We start from the raw sequence: 7,963 nt of genomic DNA on the forward strand, positions 1-7,963 counted from the left end.
ACCCCAGATGCAACCCCAGGTAGCTTTGTCAAGATATTGTGGGACTTTACCCGCAGTACTATGGGTTCCACCCAGCCACCCCAGTACGAGCTGTTCAAATCGAGAATCGCCCCTTCCACCTCGGAATATTGGGCAGCAGTACACATTCCTCCCATAGACCCCAACCAAGATCCAACGGAAGTTTCCTTCGTGGGGAAATCTATGCCGACCCTACACTTGGCCATAGAAGCTGCTGCGAATGAAGTGATTGCTCGTCTTCGATCTGCAGTACCCTATGCCCGCGAACGAGGATATTACTACTTTCCGAGCCATGCAGCACCCGGGGGAGTAACGACTTTTCCCGGTGGACAGATTGAGAGAGACCCAGTACTGGCCAACCTTATCCAGTACATCATCGCTCAAGAGCATTTGAACCAGCGAGTGATGGATTATCTCCAGAATCTCACTGATCTGAACCCTCATATTGCCATCGGCAGACCATTGAGACCCGACCCGGAGAGACGCATACATCGACTGGTCAATCCACTTCCTCCGATAGAAGAGGAGTGTATCCCTTTACCAGAGACATTTTATCGGGACCCCGTCCAGCTGCCGTTTTCATTTTAAACGTCACTGCTGTGTTTGTTATTTCAGCATTTATTGTTACGTTGTAACTTGTGCATGGTACCTCAAATTTCTATGATGAGTCGTGTATTTAGTTTCTACTAGTATGAGTAGTTTTCTTCATGATTAACTTGTGTAACCGCGAAAAATCCTAGAATGAGATTTCTTTTCCCTGAGTTGCTGCAACGTTTATTCCCTCACTGCTTGGATTATTTTTATTCACGCAGCACCACGGCAGCAGACTCACAACCACTCGGACACATATGGAGCATTTGTTTTTCACAACGGCTCTTAGCAAATCTCGAGGACGAGATTTTTCTTAAGGGGGGTAGTAATTGTAACACCCCCAAAGTTTAACCAGGTTTTAGTTATTAAAATTTTGCCAAGAGTTAAATTTTTTGCCTGCAAGAATATTTCTGTTGATTTCAAAACCTTTCTTTTAATATTAAGGATTTATTTTTCCCAAGTGGATCCTTCCAAACATATTGAACTTCTAGGCCATCTCATTAAAACAAATTCCTAATCAGTAGGATTATTTATTAAATTATTTCACCCTGAGCTATATTCATTAAAATGACTTGTTTTAAGTTTTGGAGCTCTTTTTTGAACTACAACCATTTGATAAATTTAACTAAAAATTCCACCAAAATTTGGAGATGTCCTGTGATGCCTCTAAATCACTTTTGTGCATTAATATATTTATTTCATTGCATATTTTGAGTATTACACATGTTTTTCTTCTCGGGTCCAGTAGGCATTTTTGCACTGCAACCCTTTTAAATATTTCTTTCTAGCTTCCACCAAAATTATGGGATGTCAGTGGGAGCATATGATTCCATTATATGTAAAAATCCATGGATGTTCTTTGAAATTTTTGAGTGAATCAACCTCATCTCCATCCTGGTCCAACATGATGGTTTGTGCAGCAACCATATTATTGCTTGCTCTTTGGCCCTTGATTCTTTCTCCTACTTGTATTCCTCCATGCTAAACCCCTAAGTCTAGGAGCATGCACTCTTTTGATCATTTTTAGTGCATGAAATAATGCCATTCACATCCTGTCCAGATTTGAAGTTCTGCAAAACTTGCACTAGCAAGTTTGTGCTTTTCACCAACTAACCTCACCACCCTCTTGTGCATCCAAGGAGACACTGATCTAGAAGATTTGGCCCCTCCAAGAATAGCCTAGGTGCCTTTGGCATTTTGACAAACACCTGGAGTGCATGGACTGATTTGGCATGATCTCAAGTATACATTATGAACTTGGCCACCTGACCAAACCACCTTGTCCCTGGAGTTTCCCTCTATCTCTAACCTAGTTCTGTTACTTGCCAACCTCACCTGTGACCTGTAGCATGCCACGGCATTGTGTCGAACACCTTCTGTGCGTGCACTGGACGCGCCCAGAGCGCGCGTATTGCACGAGCGGCGCCCGAGCCGCCGCGTCACGCCCCGCACTCACCCCGGCCCGTGACCGACCGCAGCCGGCACGCTGTGTCCCCTTGCGCGCTACATGCTCCCCCTCACCGCAACGCGCCAAGCACAGCCTCGCCACGTCCCCGGCAAGCCAAGGACTAGCCGCCACGGCCGCCCGACAGCCCTGCCCAGGTCGGCGCCGCCCGAGCCTTCCCCGCTCGCCACCTGCCCCCTGGAGCTTCGCAAGCTTATCCGCAGCTTCGTCTCCTAGCGCGCGCCGCCGCCACATCGCCATTGCTACAGAAAGACGGTTCGCCGTCGTCCTTATCGCTGGCCACCTCGGAACCGACCTCCACCGCGTATATAAGGGCCCCGGAGCTCAATCGAATCCTCGAGCAACCTCATATGATCCTCCTAGTGTTGCCTTGGCCAGCAGTCGAGCAGGGGAAGGCCTTCTTCCCCGAGTCCGGCCGGTTCGGTCGCCGCCAAGCCCCGGCCGATTCCATCGCCACCAGTGCCTCTACCTCTCCATTCTCTCCACCCAGAACTCTCCCTTCCTCTCGCGAACACAACCCCTCGCTCAATTTTGGTCGGAGACCACCGCAGCCCAAAAATCACTTTGTTCCCGAAGCCCCCTCCGCCGCGGAACTCGCGGCCGGCGACTCCCTCCACCTCCGGCGACCCTGCGACCACCAGAAGGACCACCTAGGAGTGGCAGATCCTTTCCTGCTCTTAGATGCCCGCGAAAAGACGCCGTTCGCCGGTGACGATCGCCGGACACCCCGCCTCGGCTCGGGCAGAGAAGAGGAGGGAGTAGGGACTGGTGAAACCTGACCAGTGGGCCCCCTGGACCCACTGTCAGAGACCCAGCCCCGCCTCCACGCTTTTAAGTGGAAGCGTAAAGACCCCGAGTACGTCTCCCCGTTTTGAAGGGGTATTCTGCCCGAAGCATTTTCTTTTCTGTTTATTATTAAAAACAGATTTTGACCAAATCTTTGACTGGCTTTATCTTTTTAAATATAGCTCCAAATGAATTAATTCTTTTTCCTACCTCTCTCAAATTTGATCTAGTTTATTTTAAGATTTAATTGAAAAAAATTCCAAACAACTTTTTGTGCTGTTTTTATTTTTGTGTGTTAATTCATTTATATTTCTAAAATAGGATTTTTGAAGAGAGGAGAAGTATTTCAAGAGTTTGAAATGCACCCTGCCTTCCCATGACCTGAAGGCAAGCATTCTGAACCCCGGCATAATACTTCCGTGTGTTCGTTGACACGTTTATAACACTACCCCATTTTTGGAGAAATTGTTATTTCATGTGAGATGATCATGTGCATGGATGCATATTTGTGATTTCCATGCTGTTGGAAATGATCACACTTGTGATGATAATCATCCTCATATGCCTTGCATGCATACCGGCAGGAACCCGGGAAAACCTCTACCTTGGGTAGGCATGAGTTTGTCGCCGGTCTCTGTCGGGATGGTTATGTCTGGTATGGCATGGTAAGGTAATATGAACGGTGACTCTGTTGGTTGAAATATATTAGTTATGCTAATCATGCAGGGAATACTTAAACCTCCTGAGTCGACCATAGATCGAGTCTTGTTCTAGTAACCCCCATACTTGTTCGTACTACCACTCGTCTCTATAACAAGTAGAGTACGGTTCAGTAAGTTGTCAACCTCTTCCTAGCACACACCGTACAGAGAGGCCAGGGTGGAAGATACCGGTTGTAGCTGGTAGGTAGGCCACCTGGTCCGGGGGCATGGGTGTTTCCAGTTGAGACCGAGAGGGGAGGCCACCCCTTAGAGCGCGCAATATAAATTTGATCCCATGCTACGCGAGGTTGTAGCCTCCCCACTTAAAGTTTGCTTGACAGGTGTCTTGGGTGATTCCAGACACGTGTGAGTTAAGCTGGTGTGTGCAAGTTAGGTGTGTTTTCAACAAAAAGACCGTAGACGGAATTAGTCCCGATGGACTAAAGAAATCCGTTACTCATGGGTAAAGAGTACACCCTCTGCAGAGATTAAACCTATTCGAATAGCCGTGTCCTTGGTTAAGGATTACAGTCTGGGATGGGTCGAGTGTCGGTCTTACTGTCGGTCTTCGGAGGTGAACTGTTAAACCAGAACTGGAATCACAACTTGTGACTTGTGATAATTATGGTTATCATTTTGTTGTGGACTAACCCATGATATTATTGGTATTATCGAATATCCCTGGGACGGTTCTACCTCCTGGATATTCACTATGATTGTTATTCTTTTAAAGCCCTTTATGTGGTGTCGCTCAGACGCCCGACTATGGCATTTCTTTTAAAGCCATGTCTGTGATGTCGCTCAGACGCCCGACTGTGGCATTTCTTTTAAAGCCCTGTCTGTGATGTCGCTCAGACGTCCGACTGTGGCATTTCTTTTAAAGCCCTTTATGTGGTGTCGCTCAGACGCCCGACAGTGGCATTTCTTTTAAAGCCCTTTATGTGGTGTCGCTCAGACGCCCGACTGTGGCATTTCTTTTAAAGCCCTTTATGTGGTGTCGCTCAGACGCCCGACTGTGGCATTTCTTTTAAAGCCCTTTATGTGGTGTCGCTCAGACGCCCGACTGTGACATTTCTTTTAAAGCCCTTTATGTGGTGTCGCTCAGACGCCCGACTGTGGCATGCTTGTTATTTATTTCATTATAATTTCAATACTTCTATGATATTACATATTCATATATAATATGCTTACACGCATCAGAGTTATATTTATATTTTTGTGACTGACGTCATGAGTATAAAATATTTTCAGCACATCATTGCAATATTATCCCTGTGTTCATAATGTTTGCAAGTACATTCAAAGTACTCACTGGCTTGTCCCTGGCTATTGTCTTGGCCAGATTTCTTGCGCGGAGAGGAGCGACCGTGATGACAGCCCAGAACCTATGCAACGGTGATAGCAGCCTCGCGAAGATAGGAGTTAACCTGGTCAGCTGTTCCCGTGGGAAATGGAGTTTCATGGATACTGATGTTTCACAACCCGCTTCCGCCATCAACCGATAGAAACCATTTGTTGTACCCACAGACCAGAATGGTCTTGTACTACATATTTTATGTTTTGCTTGGAATTTCTGTATCAAGTTGGTGCCTCATCAGCTAACAGTTATCCTGGGGCTGATGAGTACAAGGGCCATTTTCTGGGAATTAATACCCGGAAAATCGGTCGCCACAGGTATATAAGCTCCCACTTCGAAATTTGGCAACCACTCTCTCCATTCTCTCGATAGCGCCAAATTGTGGACGCCGCCAGGCTGCTGCGCCATCGCCTGCCCTGATGCTGCCGCCTCCCCCGATGCTGCGCCCTGCCCCTCTGCCCCGACGCACGCCCTACCTCGACCTCGCCGTCACAGTAGTCGTCGCCTCGCCTCGCCGTCGCCGTCGACTCGCCTCGCTGCGCCGTTGCGCCTCGATCTCGCTGGGCCCCTCTCCTCGACCTTACCGTCGTAGTCGTCGCCGTCGTCGACTCGCCTCACCGTCGCCGTCGCCGTGAGACCGCCATGAGCCTCGATCTCTCCTCTCTCTCCCTCCCCGGCCGATCGAGCCCATCGTCCCCCACCTAGCTAGCCATGAACACACACACATACACACACACACACACACACACACACATTTACTAAATATATATAAGTTAGATGAATTTATATGTGATGGTTCCTTCTCTTTGGGTGTCCACCGCCCGCGCCTCAGGAACCGCGAGTGAACTAGATTATTCGATAGTATCTGATCTGTATTAGCTAGTGATATTATATGATAATATTCGAGATGTATTCGAGACTATATTCAAGATTTATTCGAGACTATATTCGAGATGTATTCGAGATTATATTCGAGAATATTTGATGATGCATATTATCTGGATTATTCGAGATGTATTATAGTGATATTATTCGAGATGCATATTATCTACTATGGTTCCATTTTTTTATTGTTGATCAATGCATTCTAATTTGAATACTAAATTGTTTTATCTTTCTTCTCGATTAGTTAAGCTATGGACGGTAGCAGCAGAGACGACTATGATCAACAAGAGCTCATCTTCGACATCATACGCGACTCCCCGATCCTAGAAAATGAACCTACATATGACGGATCACAATATCTGAACGATTCCGGAGAGGGAATATTTGAGGATGAACAAAGATATGAAGGGCACACAAATAATTATATATATATGGCCTCTGGTGATCAATTAATACATGTATTGTTAGTGCAATTAATACATATATAAGGCCTCTAGTGATCAATTAACACCAAATCTTTCTTCTTTTAACCCTCCGGATCGAGCAAGTCTTCTACAACAATGGAAGTACGAGGCCCGGCCAAAGAGTTGCTACCTAGCATAAAGTACAACATCAATGAGATCAAACCAACTGGCGAACCACTTGCTCCTAAAAAGAATGTGGACAAATTTACTCGTCGGTGCGGATTTATTGTTAAGGACCAAATCCCGTTCTCCGTTCAAGAATGGAATAAGCCAAAGGGAGATCGAGGAATTAGTTTTGTCAATGATAGAGCAAAAGTTCTGCTTTGGGAAACGCTCATGTCACATTTCACCCTACCAGAGCATTTCACAGATGCAGAATGGCAGAAAGTCAAGAAGAGCGCTCTTCAGAAGATGGCCACAACATTCTACAACCATAAGAAAAGATTATGGGCCAACTACGAAGCAAAAGGAAAGTAGACTCCAGAATTCACTGGAGCACTGGAGAAGGCAAAAGATCACTGGGACTCTTGTGAAGTTCAAGGAATTGGAAGCAACTAAGGAACACTCGAGGAAAAACAAAATTAATGTTGCGAAAAAAAGCACCACCATAAGCTAGGGCCAGGTGGCTACCAGATCGGCCAGCCTAAGTAGGATGCATCTGAGCAAGAGATGATTGCTGCAGGGGTCACTCCAAAAACATTGGGTTGGCCCGACAGGTGCAGGACTTGGTTTTATGCACATGGGGGAAAGTTGTACCCACAGACAGGGGAGATTATGGAGCAGGCAAGTCTTAAAGAAGCCTCCGACACTTTGATTGAAGCAATAGAAGAGGCTCAAACGGGGGCGTTCGAGCCTGAGAGAGAGAACAACGAGCTTATGTGCGCCCTGAAGAATCCTGAACACCTGGGACGAACACGAGGCAAAGGTGTTGTTCCATGGTATGAGGGTTTTGCGGAGTGGAACACCACTTAGAGAAGTCGTGCGAGAAAGAAGAAGCAGGAGGAGGAGCAGAAGAAACGGCAAGCAGACCGCCTTCTACAGGTAGAATCAAATCACGCGGAGTTCGCACTCACTTTCAGGCAGCAGCAGGAGCAGATCGACACACTTAGCCAGGAAAGGGCGTCTCAGCGGCAGCAGCAAGCAGATCTAGCATTGAATAGCACCGTCCCATCTATGCCGAAAAGAAGCATGGGTTCCACCCCGGCTGATGATGCACTATTGGCTAGATACCCCGTGGATGATGTCAAAAATGCGACACCTTGTGAGCTACACGTGAAACTAAAGAACATATCCATGAAGGTGGCGAACGACTATGCTTTACCAAATCCCCCTGAAGAAACCTTCCATGGAAACTAAAGAACATATCCATGAAGGTGGCCAACGGCTATGCTTTACCAAATCCCCCTCAAGCAACCTTCCATGGCAATCCGATTCCAGCTGGCTATGCTCGTGTCGGGGTGGATGAAGTGATGTCGGGATATAACGAGCTAGAGCTTGACATTCCTGGAGGTGATAACGAGCGCACACTAGGAGACGCCATACATCGTATCATTCTATGGAGAAAGGGTTGCATCATCTTTCCCAGGCCACCGACTCCTCCAAGTTTGCCGCGTCAGCCGACTCCTCCTCCAAGTCCGCCGTGTCAGTCGACTACAACCTACCCCGAGACGGAGCGCGATGCTAGTCCGCCACCGCG

Source organism: Triticum dicoccoides, chromosome 6B (genome assembly GCF_002162155.2).
Source record: "Triticum dicoccoides isolate Atlit2015 ecotype Zavitan chromosome 6B, WEW_v2.0, whole genome shotgun sequence".
NCBI classification, from domain to species: Eukaryota; Viridiplantae; Streptophyta; class Magnoliopsida; order Poales; family Poaceae; genus Triticum; species Triticum dicoccoides.